The sequence below is a fragment of the Xiphophorus maculatus genome, chromosome 3, assembly GCF_002775205.1.
Source record: "Xiphophorus maculatus strain JP 163 A chromosome 3, X_maculatus-5.0-male, whole genome shotgun sequence".
Lineage (NCBI taxonomy): Eukaryota > Metazoa > Chordata > Actinopteri > Cyprinodontiformes > Poeciliidae > Xiphophorus > Xiphophorus maculatus.
In genome coordinates this window covers 31,327,482-31,347,549 of record NC_036445.1, presented here as the reverse complement: position 1 = coordinate 31,347,549, position 20,068 = coordinate 31,327,482, and the positions used below count along the sequence as shown (strand labels likewise).

The following is a 20,068-nucleotide window of genomic DNA, read 5'->3' as shown; positions in this document are numbered from 1 at the left end:
TTTTTGAAATGACAATGATGGTAACTTTTTTATTTTTCCTGCCTCATAAATACAGTCTTGGATAGGGTGGAAAATGTGAGGGGAGTAATGGAGTTTTGTCTTCCCAGGTCTGCAAAGACATTTCATTATATTCTCAATTTAGAGGGGACTTTTGTTTGAGCACCTCGTCACAGGAGCATCTCTCCTCTTCAAGGCTTAAACTCATCCTCCATCCTTCATGTTCCACAGTCCCTACTTTATTTTGATTATCTGTTTTTGTCAAAACACACACTTTCTTTGCAATGTCTGTGGGGGTGTGCACGTGAGCATGTGTGGTCGCATGGTTCACTGGGTGCATGTGAGTGTGTCGACGAACTTCCTGAAAGTCACCTTCATCTTCTATTTGGAGCGAAAGGATGACTGCATGGGCATCTCTTCTTACAGCTCCAGTTTCTGTACTTTTGATCAATAGCTAGCACTTAGTGCACACACACACACTCCCACACCCCCCTCCCCACGCCGGCACACACACATACACAGGGTTTTAGTGGATACCATGACTGCAGATTTATGACTGAGGAATGTGTATGTTTGTGGAGCTGTTAAGGGAGCAAAGAATGGCTAAAATATGATGTTTATGGCCCTGTAGAAACAGGCAGCCAGTTGGGGAAGGAGGAGCTGCAACTGGGGGAAATGTTTAGAAAGACAGAGACATGAGGACGTAGAGGGAGAATAATGATGAAAACATGAAGAGCAGGCAGCAATGGGGTGACTGGTTCACACAAAGCTGTGTGGCTGAATGAAGGATAAGGCAAATGCTGACACCCAGAGGACAGAGGCAGTCAACTGCACAGCAGAGATAACAGGCGGTGAAAGGAGGAAATGGGGGAGGGGGAGCTGCAGGGGGGAGCAAGATGAAGGGAGACAGGAACAGAAAGAGGGGAAAATGTGACAACAGATAAGATGAGGAGGAAAGAGGGGTAGGGGGGAAGGATAAGCTTCACTTGAATGGCACAAAAAGTTAAACTCATACACAGATGAAAACGCTCACACATGAGTTTCCTCATTTAAAAGGGAACAAAGATTTTTTTATCTGAAAGTTTTTTTTTCATTGAAAAATATCCAGCTGAACTGATCAAACTGATATTCTGCTCTACGGGCAGAAATGTACCTCTCTATATAATAATCTGTAGAGGAAATAATATTAATTTATAATCTTCCTGAATAGCAAACATAACAGTTGCATTTGAACTATTACAGATTTATTGTTTTCTATAGATGTAAAGGTACAAAAAGGTCAGTAGTAGTGAATTTAAATTGAAGTTATCATTTTGAAGATGAATTTGATTAAGGCCAAAAACTTAAAGACATCTCACTTAAGAAAATAGCACAAAATTAATAAAAACAAACAACCATCCTCCGATGTGTTTCAGTTTATTTCACGTTAACATGAAGTAAAATAAAAAGCACACAGAACCAAATGTGTGTCCCAAATTAGAAACCGACATAAATTAAATGTTGAGTATTCGCCGACCATCTGTTATGCTATTCTCTGGGCATTTGTTATGTTTATTGAACACCATTTAGCAGCTTTCAATCCACTGGGTGTTGCAAAAAGTACAACTTTATGGGCACTTTGCTTTCCATATTTTCCTCAAGCTAACCTTTTTGCTCCAAGTCAGCTGCACCATCATCCAGTCTACTTTTCAAAGAGCTAACAATATTTCTCCACTGCTGCACAGCATCAGATGGAATCTAAACATTTGTCACACAGCTGATTAGAAATAAACAGAACATTCTTGGATTTCCCTCTACTGTGCATACAGTTCAAGTTAACCTGAATGACCAACATTCTTCTTTTGCACTTTGACAACTACTCATTACATGATTTAATTTTTAATAAAAATGCTATTTCAAGACAGAACTTTTTTTTTTACCCCTCAACGGGGTCTTTTATGTGCTCTAGTGTCCCTTATATGAAAGTAGGCTGACAGGAGAGGGGGGAAGACATGCGGAAAATATCGTCGGGTCCGGGAGTCGAACCCGCGACAGCGACTCAAGGCCTCCAAACATGGGTCACGCTATCCCCTACAGCACCATGGCACGCCCTCAAGACAGAACTTTAAAATCTAATTTGCACTTTAAATAGTATTTTAAATGTTAATTTTAAGGGACCAGCATAATGTGTTTTCCATTTACATAGTGAAATTTTAAAGCAAAATCAATTAACTATGTTATATTCAGTTGTTATTAAAATAGGGTTAGGGTTACACACACATGCACTGATTCAGCACCTTAAAATAGGGCCTCTGTAGACAGTTCCACCAGATTTTGCTAATTGCTGCTGGCTAGTCTGAAGGAGCTGAGAGCTGAGTGGGGGAGCTGTGGGCTGGGCTTGCTCTGTGAGGCAGAATCTTGGAAGCTTGAAAACTGCAGCTCTGAGGAGGACTTTGAAGGCGGGGCTAGGACCACCCAGGTGTTTTGGACAGCTGAATGGTTGCCATGGGAGATAAAGGATTTCTCAAATATGCATGAAAGAATTAAGTCAACATTCCAGCTATGTTTTGATGAGGGAATAGCATTATTACATAAGATAAAGCTATAAATTAGCACTAATTAGGATTAGTAGGCCTCCACTGACACTTTCCAATACACCACCCATGTATCCTGACTGGAATATTCATCTCCTGCTCCTCCAATCACAGAAGAGACCCATCTATTTAAATTTATACTGAGCTTTCAATGCTGTGATTTGATCTGAACAGTTTGTTTCTTTGTTTTGGAGTGTCTTGTGAAACCTTTGGCTTGACATGTTCGCTTACACTAATTGTTCCTGCCAGGTTTCTTTGTTTTAGTGCATAGTTTAGGTCCTGCTTGCTTTTTCTTTTTTGAGAACCTAGGTGGTTTCTGGATGCAGGCTCTGATTGTTAAAACATTTGTTAGAATAAGTTCTGGTTGAATTCTCCTGGAATATTTTTCCCCCCTATCTAACCTGTTTGTGAGTCTGGTTTTGGTCCTGTATTTTATAAATATAATTTATACCTATCCTGGTGTCCTTCCTTTAGATTCCCCCCCTCTTTCCCTTTCACTTAAAAAAATCTTAATAATACACCACCTGTTTTTTAAAACCCATTCCATCTGGTTCATTGTTACTTCCCTTGCTGAGCTGGGATGTAACTAAAATCTTACTCCTTTGTTTTTTGGAAAGGTTACATGCAGCAAATTCAACTTTTTTGTAAGACCAAGTTACGGAAAAAAATAAAGCTGAAAAAAATGTGTAACTTTGATCTCAACTTTTTGAAAAAGTTGCTGGGAAATCTGTAATTTTAGGCTGCAACCATCACAAAAAAAACAGTGCAACACCATGTAGACTGCCTGGTCAAACATTTCAGCTTATTGTTTGGCTATTTCTCATCAACTCCACTGGTTTGGTTCTCCCTCAATGTGGATGTCATTTGCAGAGGAAGCCATGGCATAAATATTGCTGTCAATTTCGAAAAAATTCCTTCAAAGCTGAGGCTCAATGTGTACAAGTCCTGCTCAGATATTTTAGTGTTGGCTGCTCGTTCTGTAGAAGTGACAGGTTTTGTCATTTTAAATACGGCCATCAGTCGGATCAGTGTCTGTTTAGACACGATAGGACACTTGTCTTAAGAAAATGTGCCGCTCACTTTAATCCCTAAGGGACACTGCTGGGGAACGGAAATGATTCGAAAATATTTAGAAGAAAAAAGAAGCTTTGTGTTAAGTATGCACTGTTAGACCTTTTATTGTAATTTTACAGTAACTTACTGGCAACAGTGTTGCCAGTAAGTTACTGTAATTACCATTCTACAGTACCTTTACTGTTATGATATTTCACAGTTAAGTTTTACTGTGAGTGTGCATTACAGTTATAACTGCTTTACTGTAATTGTATTTTATAGGAAAGCTGGTCTACTGTAAACTTGTTTCACAACATAATGTCAGAGTTTTACTGTAAATTAAAGTTTACATTTTTTTAATATAAGAATATTTTACCATAAACCGAAAAATTTCATAAAAGAAATTTTAGTCCAAGTACTGTGAATAACAGGTATTTATTTTCAGCAGATTTGTAGAAATAAAATCCATTTACATATTCGCAATGTCATAAAGAACAATGTCACAATACAATATAATGTGCTATAAAACAACAAAACCATAGAACACATTTCCTACATCAGAAGAACTTTTATTCCATTCGTCAAACAAAATCAGTGGGATCCATCTTGTGGAAGCTGAACTGTAAAGAATAAGACAGACAATGTGGGAGGTCATGAGATGGTCAGGAAGTTACCTACATTTTCAAATTTACCAGGAAGGCTGACAAATTAAGCTGAAGTGACAATGTTCAAATGCATAAAATCTTTGTCATAAAGCAGCATTAAGTTGATAATTTGTTTAAAAAAAAAATCAATTGGACTGAAGTGATAATAGAAGCTGCATAAAGAATGAGCAGGACTGGCTTCACTTCAGGTTTTTGGATTGTTTATGGCAAAAGCAGTTAGTCAGTCTTCAGTAATTCAAAAGATTGCATACTACAAATGTCCCCAAGGGGACGATGAAGTACAACAATCTTTTTAGTCATTTTGTTGGTGCTGACGGATTACTGCAAAGGTGTGCCAAATAAACTGAAAACTGCATAGTATAAAAATACACCACACTTAAACGACTACACACTTATACATTTCTGTGATTTATTAAGAGATGCAGCGACATCCACTTTTTACCACGGACACAGAAAAGATGCAGGCTACTCTAAAGAGCTATTGTGTAGGAATCACATGGCATTTATAAATAATCATTAAAATCATATGAAAAAGGCTAAAGTAAAGTCAGAGCATGCAAGATAGGAGGAAAAGACAACAAAATAATAAACATTTACATTTGGTAAAATACTTACCTAGTTAGAAGTCCTCCATTCAAATTCAGCAAGTCGTTGGAAGAAGGTGGTGATCTGGGAGTTGACACTGACTACTTTCCTCTTGACAAGACTTCCCGTCTTGCAGCTTGTATCGACTTTGGCTGTGCATTTGGTACCAACATCTGGATTGATCCTCACAAAGAATCTTTTAACAGAAATAAAATATATTAATTGTAATTTTTAATGAAGATGTACAATACAGCAATCAGCTATGGTTCTTCATCATCAGTCAAACTGTCATTAAATTTAATTCATAAATGGCTTGGTGTAGAGTACTTGCCATTGTATCATCTCCAGCGTGGTGGATGCTGACTCCTGATACTCCAGATTGAAGACATAATATGACCCCAAAAAGACAGCAAGGACGCTGGCAAAGTCATGTAGTTGCTCAGGCTCGAAAAATACCTTCTCCTCCATACTGACCATCCACCGGGTTGCAGACATCAAGCTATTTCCTAAAATAGACAAACCCTTGTCAGGCTAACGCTAGTGAATAAAAGTACAGACTACCATAACAATTACATACATTGCTACAAAAAAATTATAGTGGTAGAAAATATTCCTCTTACCAAGCATAATTACCCTTGGTGTAGTGGGTAAGGTCATTTCCATTTCAACAGACATCTTGGTGGAAGATACCTTTAAAACATAAAAGGAAAACTCTCTTAAATATGAATTACTGGTAGTAATTTACATTTAAAGGGCCAGTTCACCCAGATTACAACAGGTTTTTGAGAACCTCATCCCGGAGACCAGACTAGACTTTACCCCTACATCCTGCTACCACTCTGAAACAGCGGATGTGAATGACAGTTTGTGGGGCTAAATGCATTTTTTAAAGCATTACATTCCACAAGTACAGTTCCACAAGTGTTCAGTCTGACTTCTGCAATGGCGGTGACTCCTGTGCATGTGGGACCTGAATGCAGAAAATGTTCTGAAGGAAGCAGGACATTGCTCTATTCCACATGCAAACCGATAATTAGCTGTGTGTTGATGTTTCTTCACATGACTACAAAATTCTGTAAATTCTGAAGTACAAATGCTGCAGAATTTACACCTGTACATAGTTGCACCTGTTAGTACTGACTTAACTTTAAATTTGCAGGAGCATGGTTTAAACATGTGAACAGTCCTTATGTGTAACCAGGGTTGGAAATTAACTTTTTTTGTCCACCTGCCACTGTGGCTGAACAAACTCAAAAAATAACAGAAACTACTTTAATTTTTTTCACCTTTGTCCTCATTTACAGACTCTTATACACTATGTTGGAGATGTAATGGTACTTTAGCAGGCTAACCAGCTGTAGCAAGCTCAAAGTTATAGATTAGGTTAGCTGCTCCTCTACATTTCCAGACTATTTTGTGGCTTCAAATATGTTTGAAGAGCTTTTTACCTGTTGTCTTGTCCTTTGAAGAGATGAAGCTATGTTAGCAGTCAGCAGGACAGAACTGCACAGCCACTTGGAGGGAAAAAGCTAGTTAAAACAAAAAAGTCATCTGAAGAAAAGAAAAAAAAAAGAACAAAGTTAGAAATTCATCCTTGCTGACCTACGTAGCTAATCTGCATTTTTAACATTTGCAAGATCATGGTTTAAACAAATGAACAGTCATTAGATGTAAAAAAAAAAAAAGGGGGGGGGGGGGGGGGATCAATTATCAGTTAAGGTTATATTGTTCGACAAAGGATGTAACAACAATGCTAACAGACACTCATGCACTGAGCTTATCTCAACCCAAAGCCGCCCGAGGAAGATTAAGCGGCAAAAGTCAAGCTAAAACCTTATTAGCACCTTAGCTAATGTTAATTCCGAACCAGCTCAAAAAATAACACCACCATATTTTCCTATCTTTCACCTCATTTACAGACACGTAACTTATAACGTTGCAATATGCCAGTTATATAAAACACCAGAGTTAGTAACGTAAAGGTAACGTTATGTTACCAGGCTAACCAGCACAAACGAGCTCATGCTATAATGCTAAGTTATAGCATTATAGCATGATGCTATAAGCTACGTTAACTCCATCTAAAATGTACATTTCCAGACTAGGTTTTGGCTTCAAAGAGTTTTCTAAGAAGTGTTTTTTTACCTGTCTTGAAGAGCTGAAGCAGTGTGAGCCCACAGCACGGAGACAGAGCTGCACTTGCACTTGGAGAGAAAAAGCTGGTTGGAAGCTAAGCCACGCTTGATGACGTAGCTAGATAAACTGCATATTAATGTTAGCTAGGATGTGAAAAAAAACAAAAGTACATTCTCTCTTTCTGCCTTAAAAATATGTTAACCACTAAAGGAGTAAAAATACAGAAACAGGGAACCACGATGAAGCAGCTATGATGACCGTTGGAAATCAAATATAATTCTTTCTGTATATTATAAGTACAGAACCACTACTGCAATGTGTAAACAGTAAATTACTGCAACTTCAAAACATACAGTAAGTTACTGTAATACTATGCACTATACCCATAATGCAATGCAAATTACAGTAACTACTTGTAAAGATGTCTTATGGTAGTTTTACTGGGCATTTTGTGGTATTTAACTGTAAAAAATACAGCAAAGGGCGCTGCGTGTGACGTAATCCCTGAGCCGCATCAGATAGCGTGGCTGTCAGTACGCCAACAACATGCCAAAGCGCAAATGTATGTTTACAGACGATTTACAAAAGAGTTTCCCGCTTTCAGACCTCCCGCCCGCTCCAAGGTGTCCTGGTTTTCCCAACTGAAAATATGGTCACCCTATCTTATGGTAGTTTTACTGGGCATTTTGTGGTATTTAACTGTAAAAAATACAGCAAAGGCTAACAGTGTATGATGACCGTTGGAAATCAAATATAATTCTTTCTGTATATTATAAGTACAGTACCACTACTGTAATGTGTAAACAGTAAATTACTGCAAATTCAAAACATACAGTAAGTTACTGTAATACTATGTACTATACCCATAATGCAATGCAAATTACAGTAACTACTTGTAAAGATGTCTTATGGTAGTTTTACTGGGCATTTTGTGGTATTTAACTGTAAAAAATACAGCAAAGGCTAACAGTGTGCCTTTACAAAAGGCCCCAGCAGTAGATCAGTTCAGAAATAACGTTTGTTGAATTAACATTGAAGAGATAATATTAAGTGTTTTCAAACCTTTTTCAAAAAATTGTGGTTGATAGTTGATAATTTTTTAAGCTTTATTTTTTGTCATAACATGGTCTTACAAAAGAGTTGAAATTGCTGCACATAACACATCAAATATATCCAAATCCAGAATGACACAATCTACAGCGACGCTCAAAAGAGCTACAGATAAGACCTGTTTTAAAGATGCAACAATTTAATTCTCATCCAGCCACAATATGAAATAGCTCAGAAAACCCAGATAATTGCTGGGTTTCAGACATGTGACCCAGATGATGCACGAAATTCAAATGGAGGGCCGGAAGTGGATTTCTCCAGTTCGAAACAAAGCAAAATTGATCACAAGTACGCTAATGCCCTAAATAGGTAGAAACAGATATATTTAGGATATGATCCGTATTATCTCGGTAAAAATGACTTCTCTTATAATCTTCAGGCGATCCACATAACTAACTATATGGAGCTGCAGACCTCATACGCCGAGCTAGAAGAAAGTTTTCAAAACCCTGGAAAATACAATCATTTAGCTTCAAGTTGGGTCAAGCATTTAGGATCAAAAGAAGCATTAAATGGCTGTCGACTTGTTTCTGTCGGATGAGTAGTGAATTGTGCTATTTTAAGTAATTAGCCTATGATAACAATGCTAAGTTACTTCTATGAGCTTGGATCTCCTGGTAAATAATTTATTTAGCTTCTGTAAACCCAAATTCATGCTGGAGTTGTATGTTAATGTTGAGTCGTTGTAGGACGTGGAATCAGGTCCAATGTAGGTCAACTATTCACACCTCACTGTGACTGTAAGGCTGGGTGGGCTATATTTAATTTATTTAGCTTTTTTTTTTAGCATGAAAATCCCACTGAATAAACATATTTTCTGTCCGTGACTCGGCACTGAGCTAGCTGCTAACAACATCAGCACTCTGAGGACAACCAAGCTAGGGCGTAAAAATAATATATCTTACCTTACATATGAATGCTTGTCTTTCTAAGTAACTGTCCAATAAAACATCAGGAAGTACAATTTAAACCATGTGATTGTTATCTGTTAGAAAATGGGCGCTGCAAACTCTGGCGTTGTTAGTTTCTGCACCTCCTGTTATTAGCTGTAGATTGTTGATCCACTTTTCTCCTCTTTTTTCGGTAAGTTTTTAAAATGAACTCTCTTGTGACCAACTACCTTCAAAACATGAAAATAACGTTTATCTTTCCCTCTATTATCTCTAACGGTTGGAACAACCATACATGACACAGACTTTAGACATTTTGATGCTGGATCAATAGAAATAAATGGGCTGCATTTACTTCCGGCCCTCCATCTGCATTGGGTGACGTCAGTGCTACGTCATCTGAAACCCAGCAATATAACTTCAATATAACAACGCATTGTCTGGCATGCATGTTGATGTAAAAATGAGGAACTGAAGCATTTGGGAAACATTAAGCGCTTTCTATCGCTCTTGATGCGTCCCTTGATTTTCTTTAATGTGCATGATTCAGATGAAGGGTGTAGAATTTAGCTGGTTCTGCTGTATTAGCATGATATGGGCAACATGGGCAACCGCCCAGGGTGGCATCTTTTGTGGAGTGCCATCAGTTCCTCAAGTAGCTCCCTTCAGCCCCCTCACAACCACATGATCTGAATGTCAATATGAATGAATATGAATGTGAATCTTAATGTCTTGTGCAATGCACTATACCCTCCCTAACCCCCTTTGTGGTGGGCCAACGGGAGGAAGAGGAGAGGGATGGCGCTCTGTATTTTAGGAAGGATTATGCTACTTTTCCCAATAAATCAGCTTCTGTTTTACATATTTAATGACACATCCGTGGCTGAAAGTCACATGATGTATAATGTGGTTAGATAATTATTAGCTGTATTTACAACACAGTCAGTTTAAGCTTACAGCTGCTCCAAGCATCCAACATCTTCCTCTACTAAGGAAGAGAAAGATATTATTCTTCCTCTTCCTTAGATGTGACATCTAAAGTCACATAGCATGAAGCTATGTGACTTTTTTGGAGGGGGGTTATTGCTGTAACATCTTATGATGGACATAAATTATTTATTCTTTCACCTCCAGCTTCTCTGCTTTTTTCAGAGCTTCTGAGCTTCATTAACTAGTGACAATCTGGCATCCAACAACATCCAAAAATCATTTTGCTTTTGAAAACCTGCACATGACTCTACTGCATAAAAAAAGTTTCTAGTTAGCAAGATTATTTAATCATCATTTCCAGCAAAAATCTCCATAACAACACAGAATGAACACAAAGCAAAACTGACAGTATTTGAACAAAAAACAAACTCAGTAAAAAATCTCTCAAATGACATAAGCTACAATAAAGACTGAAGAAGACGTCCAAATGTTCTTACCGCCTTTCTGATAACAAAGAGGCACTAAAAATAAAAGTGTTCCATGTTGTTCAGCTCAGACTGATGCGGTTTTGATAGAAATGCGACTCAGAATGCTTCTTAGACTTAAGGCCAGCATGTCAAATGGCAGCATGGTTTAAGTAGCATGTTATCAGTCTGTCTCAGTTTTTCAGGAAACTATGAAAGTTAGGCTGCTGCTTTTCTTCATAGTTTCTATGTACAATTTTTCTCTTTTCTCTTCACCACTTACTATCAGTAAGCACCTTCACTGAGCATTCCATGCTGAAACCCATTGTCTATGAAAACGTGGCCCATCAAGGGCAGCTCTTCCGTTTCAGGTGCAGGTCAGCCAAGAAGACATTTCAATTCTGAAGATGGATGTCGTACTTTAGAGAGAGCGATAAGAAAAGGCTTGAGAGGTCTTTCACTGCAAGAATCACATGCTTTTCTTACTTTTTTTGCAGCCTGACTGACAGCTCACAGAAACAAGGTTTATAACAGCCATCTCCATCTTTAGCCCAGATGGCTGTTGATGAAGCCTGTGGTCCCAGATCACTATGACAAGTTTCCTAGCTCAACTCCATTGTGCTGGTCTGCTTTAAAAAAAAATAAACACAATTAATCTGGGTGGCCCTGCTGCGAACTTATCTTTGGGTTTTCCACTTCAGTCAAAGCACTGAAGTCAAGCTACATAGAACTACTCCAGCTTCAGATGGATATTGTTTACCAGTCGTCTTCCTAGGAAAGCCCCGGTGCGCCAGGCTGAACTGTCCCTAGGGGAACTCCCAGAAACTCCAGATCTATTTTCTATATGAATTTCACTACAAGCCCCCGGCCGCCGTTCTCTGGGTCTCTCTGCGACTTCTTCGTTCACCATGAATCTGATGCATCATTGTTATCCATGTTTCTCCAACTTACTTTGGGGGCATAATAAACTGCTCCATTAAAAAGGCATACAGCCTGTGCTAGTATATGAAACATATTGAGAGGCGTCCAGGGATCACTAACCTGTAAGATCCAATGGTGCACACGCACACACACACATAGGTCCCTGAGCAATGCAGTTTATTCTTCCCACGCTTTGCACCTCTCTCATACATCACAGGCCCTTGTCTCCCCACACAGTGTGGGATGGTGACTGCATTGTGACTCAGACTTACAGACACAGTTAGAGAAACAACGAGAGAAAGATGAGGATGAGGAGGTGGCAAGGATTTCATTCTGGTGGACCATTAAAAAGGAGCCTCTCACAACACTGCTGGCGAGGCAGCCAGGTATTCAGTGTGGGAATAATCTGGGTAAGATGAGTTTGATTTAACGCTACAGTCTTGTCTACTCTCTGGGGAAAAAAAGTTATGTTAAAACCTGCAGATCCTGTTCATGAGACTCATATAGCCACGCTTCTCAAATTGTTGTATAAGTAGTTCTTTGTTGGGTTCTGCAGGGGAGTGGTTTCCTCTACATTTACAGGGTGGCAGGCTGAAGGGATCCAGCTGGTGCTCATCAAGACCAATCAGCGAAGATCTTAAATAGGAGCAGCTTCCCTGAGGCAGACGCCAGATGATTTTGCTTCAACAGTGGTACACTCTGGCTCTCTGTGCTGTTGTTACTGTGTTTAACTTGTTCTGATTCCTCTCTCATCTATTCCCTCCTCGGAGAACCAGTTGTGATCACTAGTGATGGCCTAATGAAGCCTCATGAAGCAATGACGCTTCCCGGCCCATTGCTTTGCCCAAAGGTTCATAACTCGATGCATCATTTATTTCTCACTAGTGACATCTGCTGTTCAAACTGTGACAGCCTTGTCACTCAGATAGACATATTTAAAAAACATTAGTAAATGCAATATTGTCACAAAGTTTTTGTCAAACTTATGTTTAGTAACAGGAGAGTCAAGTAAATCCTATTTAACTAATCTTTTTTAGTTATTCAAATGATTTGTAGCCAATCCTGGTATGTTGACTGTCAGTGGCTGTTTTCTTTTGTCACTGATTGATTTGACAATAGACATTTGTTTTAATGTATTCGGAGTGCAGTGCTTGTTGGGGCAGACAGTATTCTTTGAGTTTTGATTTCCCTCCTGAAAAACTAAAATTCTTCAAAAATTCTCTTTTTCTAGGATTCCTATTGGCTCTCTGATCTGATCCCTTATATTTTTACTTATCAGGCCAGAATTGTACTCTTCCAACAGCTTTAAGTCTGTTTCTGCTGTGCAAGACTGATAAATCTTTGCAGAACGAAGAAATAGTGGAATTTTCAAGAAGGTGCAAATTTTGGAGGTGAAGGGTTTGATTATTTTTATTTAAGAATCTTGTGAGAGATCATCTCGAAGTCTTCCCAGATATCAGATTTTTGTCTTCTTGCTGGCTCCAAGTTTATTTGTGTAGCACATTTCAGCAACAATGCAGTTTCAAAGTGCTTTTTTTACATAATAAAAAACACACAAATATAAAGTCACAAAATATACCATAATCAACAATTGAGAAAACCAATAACAAACATTACATTTTGATGAGTGCCATCATCAAAATGCCGCCAGCAAAAGTTGTTGCTTTAATATACATGAACTATAAAAGGTTCCTTTTATTTCGTCCACTGCTGAAGACAAATACTCCTCTGATGCGATCACATACAATAACCCATGCCATGAAGCAGCAGCTCATCACACTTTTATTTTGAAAGCCAACACGCAAAATGAAGCAGTCACGTGACCCATGAGGCTTCGTTTGTTGCCGGTCACGTGGTTTTCAGCAAAACGACACAAGCCTCTAAGCGAGGCTTCATCGGACACGCCCCCTTATTACTCTGTACAAGCTTCGAAGCCTGGCTTCAGATGTCCCATCACTACTGATCACTCCCTGGTGCTCAGACTACCTGAATTACCTGATCCTCGCTGCTCCGCTAGGCCTAGCTCCTGGATACCCCCATGACCACCAGCCAGCTGCTGCTTGTAAACCCTCAGTCTCGTGCTGGAACTCCTCCACCTGGAAATCCCACACTGCACCAACTGCTGGGAAACCCATGTACCCACCGCTGCTCATCCTAACCCTCAGACAGTAAGCCATCACCAGGTTACACCATCATTCCCTTCATTCCCTTCCCTGTTTAACTGCTCACCTTTTCTCAGTTCCTCCTCTGGCCCGGTTCCTCCCTGCTGCTGCAGATCAACGCCTCTCCATTCTCTCCCCTTTGCACTCAACTATTCAATAAATCTGTTAAACTGCGTTTGGTGTGCGTAGTTGTTGCTTGCCTTCGAGTCCTGGTAACCTCTCACCATGACATTCTTGGGGTGTAGTGGTAGATTGAAGATATTTGCTATTTATTATTTGCCTGGTAAATATAATTAAATGACTTCCAATAGTGGGGAAGATTAGCTCTTTAAGTAAGCTGGTCTTTCCTTCATCAGAAGCGTTTCCAGTGGAACTGAAACAGACATCATGTAAACAGGAATGTGTCGGTGGTTCTTTAGGATGCAGCTGAAGCTGTAACTGGAGCTAAGAACTCAAATAAATCTCAACCTAACTGTGTTCCAGCTTCAAGTTGGAAAATCATAGGGATTTGCTAATAAACTGAGGGAGTTTTCACACCTCATGGTCTGGTAGACTCAGTTTGAATCGGGGCTAAAATTGCAACATGAAATTTTTAGCTAATGTTCTTCACAAAATGTAGATAGAAATGGAGTAGAATCAGATTTTAGAGGTTGTAGAATTTGTTTTTGGTAAAAAACCACAAGCCATTTCTCCCTCTAGCATTAGACTCTCGCATTTGTTTTAGTTCTATTAACCCAGAATGCATTGCGCTATTATCTGCTTCCTGCTATTGGAGCAGTGTCCAGTCCGCTTGGCATTCATATGTATTCAAACCACACTGTAGATGACTTCAACCAAATGGAGACCTAGGTTTTTAAGTGGACCAGCTTTTTTCCCTGCATCAGAGTTTGATTGCACATTCCCACCAAACAATCTGGACTTTCTGGTCAAACAAATCAGAGTTTGATTAAAGTGGACTAAACAGGGCTGGTGTGAATCCACCCTTATTTTTGTTTAGCTACTAACATATTAACTCCATTTAGATAAGGCAGTAAGATTTAGTGAGATACAAATCAAACGTATTGAATACTGGATTATGACACTGCAAATATTGATAAACATTCAACTGAAAATTCTGACTTCTACATTCAGTCTTTCTGTTAGTTTCTTCCCCACAACTCCAAATATGGAATTTTCAATTTCTAAATAAAACACATATGGGCTCATCCAGTCCCAGTGTTTTCACAACTGAAGAGAATCAATTAAAGAACAAATATTAAAATAGGGTAGTGTTATGTTGTAACTTAACCTCGGAGGGAAATGATGATTAATATTAAATATTTTTTAGATTCTAATTGTGTTTTACAAAATGTACAGTCTGGTTTTAGAAAAAAACATAGCACTGTTACTGCCACGTTAAAGGTTTGTAATGATCTTATCCAGGCTCTTGATAACAAAAAACATTGTGTTGCTTTGTTTATTGATTTATCAAAGGCATTTGACAAAGTAAATCACAAGCTTTTAATTGAAATTCTACACAGGATTGGGCTCTCACATCAAGCTACCATGTGGGTAGCTGATTATTTGTCAAACAGAACCCAGAGAGTTCAATTCTCTGGTGTCACTTCTTCTACTCTCACTATTTTAAATGGGGTACCTCAAGGCTAAGTTCTGGGTCCGCTTTTATTCTCTATTTATATAAATAACTTGTGTGACAATCTGTCAAATGCTTTTTACAATTTTTATACTGACGATTTAATAATATACTGCTATTCTGCATCACTATCGCAGGCAATACAGTATTTGCAGTCTGCTTTTAATGTAGTTCAAACAAGTTTACAAACTCTGAAGTTGGTTTTGAATGTGGACAAGACAAAAGCAATGATTTTCTCACATGCTAGAAAAATACCAGAAACTTCCCTATTGCTTACCACTGCTGTAGGAGCACAAATCGAGTTTGTCAGTAATTATAAATATCTTGGTTTTATTCTAGATAATGAACTCTCTTTTAAAAATCACATAGCAAATCTACTATGGACATTGAAAATGAAAATTGGGTTTTATTATCGAAATGGATCTTGTTTTACACTCAAAGCTAGAAGAAAATTGGTAGCAGCGACATTCCTGCCACTTTTGGATTATGGAGATGTTTTATATATGAATGCTTCGACCAAATGTCTTCAATCATTAAATACTGTGTATCATTGCGCTTTAACCGGTAGTAGACGTCTGACACATCATTGTGATTTGTACGCAAAAGCTGAATGGCCTCCTTTAAGTGTACGGAGAAACAATCATTTAATGATCCTGATGTATAAATCTTTACTCGGTCTAACCCCAGCATATTTATCCACTCTCCTACATAGAACTGTCAGTTTTCATTCTCTTTGCTCCAATAACATTATTCTTCTGCATGTCCCACACTTTCGAACTGAAAAAGGGAAGCAGGCATTCAGTGTGTTGGCCCCCACAGCGTGGAATCAGTTGCAATCTGAACTTAAGATGTCGGAAATGATTTCACTGGACTTATTTCGAGCAGTTCTTAAAGATAGGCAACAAGATTCTATGAAACAGTGTCATTGTTTTTATTGTTTTATACTTGTGCATATGTATTAATTGTTTTTATCTTGTAACCAGGTTGCTATGTATTGCAAATTTTTTGCTCAGGTCCCTCTTGAAAATGAGATCTAGATCTCAACAGAGTTTACCTGATTAAATAAAGGAATATGAAAAAATAAATAAATACATATTTACTTATAATCAAAAGCGGGGTAATGATGTGGAAAAATTACAATTAGGTCACACCTGCTAGTTGTATTGCTATATGTTTACTCTAAGTTCTGTATATTCCCACCAAGTTAAAGCTGTTTGGGTTACATGCACAAGGTTGGACATTTTTTTTTCCCAGCTGCATGGGAACCAGTCTGTTTCCCATGTTCTGGATCCCTTATCCCTTTGTACAAAACTCATATGTTGGCTCTGCCTGGGAGAGCTTTTCATGCAGACCTCCTTCGTTACTGATTGTCCTACAAGCTCTCTGTATTGTGCACAATATATGAATAAACCTGATTGAGTGATTTCACCTGAACAGTGCTTGGAACTAGTTTTGTTCCACGACAAGGCTTTCTGATTATTTAATCATGGCCGATTGCATTTTTAGCAAATACCACTGTCTGACCAAATAAGTGATGAATGAATAATGTGACCTTACACAGTCCTAGCAATGGTATTATTTTCAATGTGAACCCTCAGAAAAGTAAAATTAAATATATTACAATTGAACAATTAATTTTTATTCTAAATCTTCATTTTGAAAAATCAGCCCATGATGCAATGAACTAGAATTAAAAATACAATCTGCTGCTGTTTCATGCCTGTTAGGATGAAGGTACTTGTTACATCAAGATCTGATTCTTCCCACCAGTTTGAGGTCAATAACGAAATTGAAGCATATCAGTGAGACTGCTCATGTGAAACCATCTCCCCAAAAGGTTGGATTTACCTGGATCATTTTATTCCACTGAAGCATCACTTCAATTACACTCAGATCGAATTATTCACATCTTCAGATGCTTGCTCAAGCAAATTAATTCAAAGACACCTGTGGGTGTCTTTGAATTAAGACACCCACAGGTGGATAGGAATTTTCCCATATTAACCTGATTAGGACCCCAATCACAGAAAGATGCATGTAATCAGCATTTTCTGATCCTGATCATCTTGACGCAAATAAGGCCATAGCAGGTTATATTCAAATCAGGCTTATTCATGTTAAATTTTAGTCAATTTCACAGAAATGTTTTAATCACCTTAATCACTTGCTGCCTTTTGAATTCTTTACAGCATTCTGCAACACAGGATGCCTTTGGCTTCAAAACTGTCAGTTCTACACATTATACACAGCACCAAATTTATTTCATAGGGAACCAGTTGCTTGTTTTCCTAAATTGGCTTGCTTGTTATGTCACAAATTCTGGCAACACAGACCCTAACAGTCAGCCCAAAAGAGAGAGGCCGCAGCAAGACACACCAGACAAAATCTGACTCATTCTGCTAAAGGGATCCTGAACCACTCTGGATTTTAAATGGGCACAAACAACAATGCTGTTAACAAACCTTAATGTATCACTAATCAGACAATAATGTGCATTGTGGACAATAATAAATGATTAATAATGCATCTAACTACTGTAAACAGCATCATTGGAATTATTTCCTACTTTGAGTCTTAATGTTTCTATCTGCATATTATTGAAATTATATAGACAGATTTTAACTATTTGCAGAAAAAAAACAAGCATTCATGGATTTATAGAACATAATTGATGCAAGATCAAATGATCAATAAATGTCTTTTTTCCACAGAGGAAGTAAATAATAAAGAAGGAGAAGGTAAACCCAAGGTCAACTGATTAAAATAGGTGTTTCTTTTATTTATTTTTTTGTTTTATGTACACTGTGAAGAGTTTGCTTATCCATATTTAAATAAAAATTTTTACATGTATTAAGGGAAACTCCTCTCAAAAAATGTATCTGCCTCTGACAAATCCATGTGGAACCAATTACTCAGAAATAGTTTCCAGGAAGATAATAGGTTAAAAACAGTTTAATTCAAGTTTATTTGTCTGGCATATTTCAACACCAAGGCAGTTCCACAGTTACATGACTGAGAAAAATAGCAAACAAAATATCATATAAATGTTACAAGAAGCAAATTCATAAACACTACAAGTTCCTTTTAGTGATGTTTTTACTAATTCATTTATACTTCACCATAAAACATAATCCAGTAGCCAATTATGAAACAAGCAATAAACATTACATTTTGTCAAATGTCATCATTAGTCAACAAGAATGATTTTCATATAAATCAAATATATTAATCAATGTTCCAGTTATTATTAATAAAAGGTAATTACACAGTTCGATTTTTAACGTAGATTTAAGGGAACTCAGTGTTTTGACTATTTTGCAGTTTTCTGGAAATTTGTTCCAGATTTGTGGAGTAAAAACAGACTTCTGCTTCTCCATGTTAAAAAGCCTCCAGCTTTAAAAACAAGGCAGGAACTTAAAAAGCACTTTCTCCAAATCCTGAAGTATTGCAAATAATTTTGGTAATTTATAAACCAGCTGTTAAAATTACATAAACTGATGTTGCTATGTGTTTTTTTTTTTTACCTACATCACAATTAATGTAGAATCTCTCTCATGAACTTGCTCTGTACTAAATTCTGTACAACACTCTTTCATATTTGAAAGTGTTAACTGTCATGTTGCCTCTCACAGTTTCCAATTGTTTTGTTTGTATATTAATTTGAAGATCATGAGGTGTGAAGAACAACAACCTTCAAATAGTCCAATTTGCTCACACCTGCTGAACTTGATGGACTCTGTGACGCTGGTTGTTATGTGAATGTGCTGTTATGTGAACTCTGACCCGGAACTTAAAGTGTGCTGTCAGTTTGACCCGCCAAAAGAAAACACGGGTTGATTATTTTGCGCAGGTTACAAACATCCTTAACTTCATGCTTAATGATGAAGTTATGACTTGTCTTCAAGACAAATGTTATGGAATCCAATGTTTTCTCGTCAGTGAACACACCGTACCTAAACCTTGTCGAGCCGATGTGACCACGACACCTCGCATTGTGGAAGCTGCTCAAGAAGAAAGAAAGTGCATTATTATTCATTGAGACAATTGAAGTCAGAGAAAGCACAAAAGAGGTAAAAAAAAAAAGAAGGAATTTTATGTAGAAGAGAGGAGTGTTGGTTTTCATTTCGGTGTGGTGGCTACTTTTAAACAGGGAGTGGTCTTCAAAGTATTCCAGCAAAATTGTACTGATTTCTGTTTATGAGCCATTAAACACTGACTGTCATGGAACATGTTGGATCTGGAAATGCAGGCAGCCTTTTGGGAAGCTTAGAATTTTTTCTAAAAGTATGTGTTTGCCAGAGAATACACTAACAGACTGGTGATTATAGTGAATATTACTAACAATACTCACCTGGCTACTCTCATAACAAGATGTGAAATTCTACAACAAAATGTAAATTACTAAACATTGTGCCACACAGTGTGACATTGTCTATTTGTACAGTAAAAATTAATGATGCTTTTTACATTTCCTAAGAAAAATCAGAATTGGCTAAAATCTTATGCATTTTTGAGGTTTTGTAGGATCAGTAGATCAGAAATAGGCCACAAATCAGTTATTGCTGTGGCTTTAGTACTAAAATAACAAATACTACAATATCAGCAATTAATATCAAGAACTATGATTAAGACTCACATTAAACCACAGGTGTCAAACTCCAGTCCTCAAGGGCCGCTGTCCTGCAGTTTTTAGATGCGCCACAGGTACAAAACACTGGAATGAAATGGCTTAATTACCTCCTCCTTGTATAGGTCATGTCTCCAGAGCCTTAATGACCTAATTATTCTATTCAGGTGGTGCAGCAGAGACATCTAGAGGTTACAGGACACCGGCCCTTGAGGACTGGAGTTTGACACCCCTGCTAAACCACTCCTTAAACCATAAGGAATTCAGGATTCTGAAGCTAGAGAAGGTTTGTTGTAGCATTTTTGCCTTTTGTTTGTAAGAC

General features: G+C 37.9%; 1 protein-coding gene and 1 long non-coding RNA gene across 7 annotated transcripts in view; both read right to left on the bottom strand.

The window, feature by feature from the left end:
* adgrb1 (adhesion G protein-coupled receptor B1) overlaps positions 1 to 20,068 on the bottom strand; it is a 178,795-nt gene that overhangs the window by 91,412 nt on the left and 67,315 nt on the right. The gene's annotated exons all lie outside the window — the stretch shown is intronic.
* On the bottom strand, positions 5,123 to 6,403 carry LOC111608039. Its single transcript, XR_002752498.1, has 3 exons — positions 6,322 to 6,403; positions 5,494 to 5,563; positions 5,123 to 5,379 (listed from the first exon to the last, which is right to left on the bottom strand). It is a non-coding gene; the product is annotated as an uncharacterized LOC111608039 (long non-coding RNA).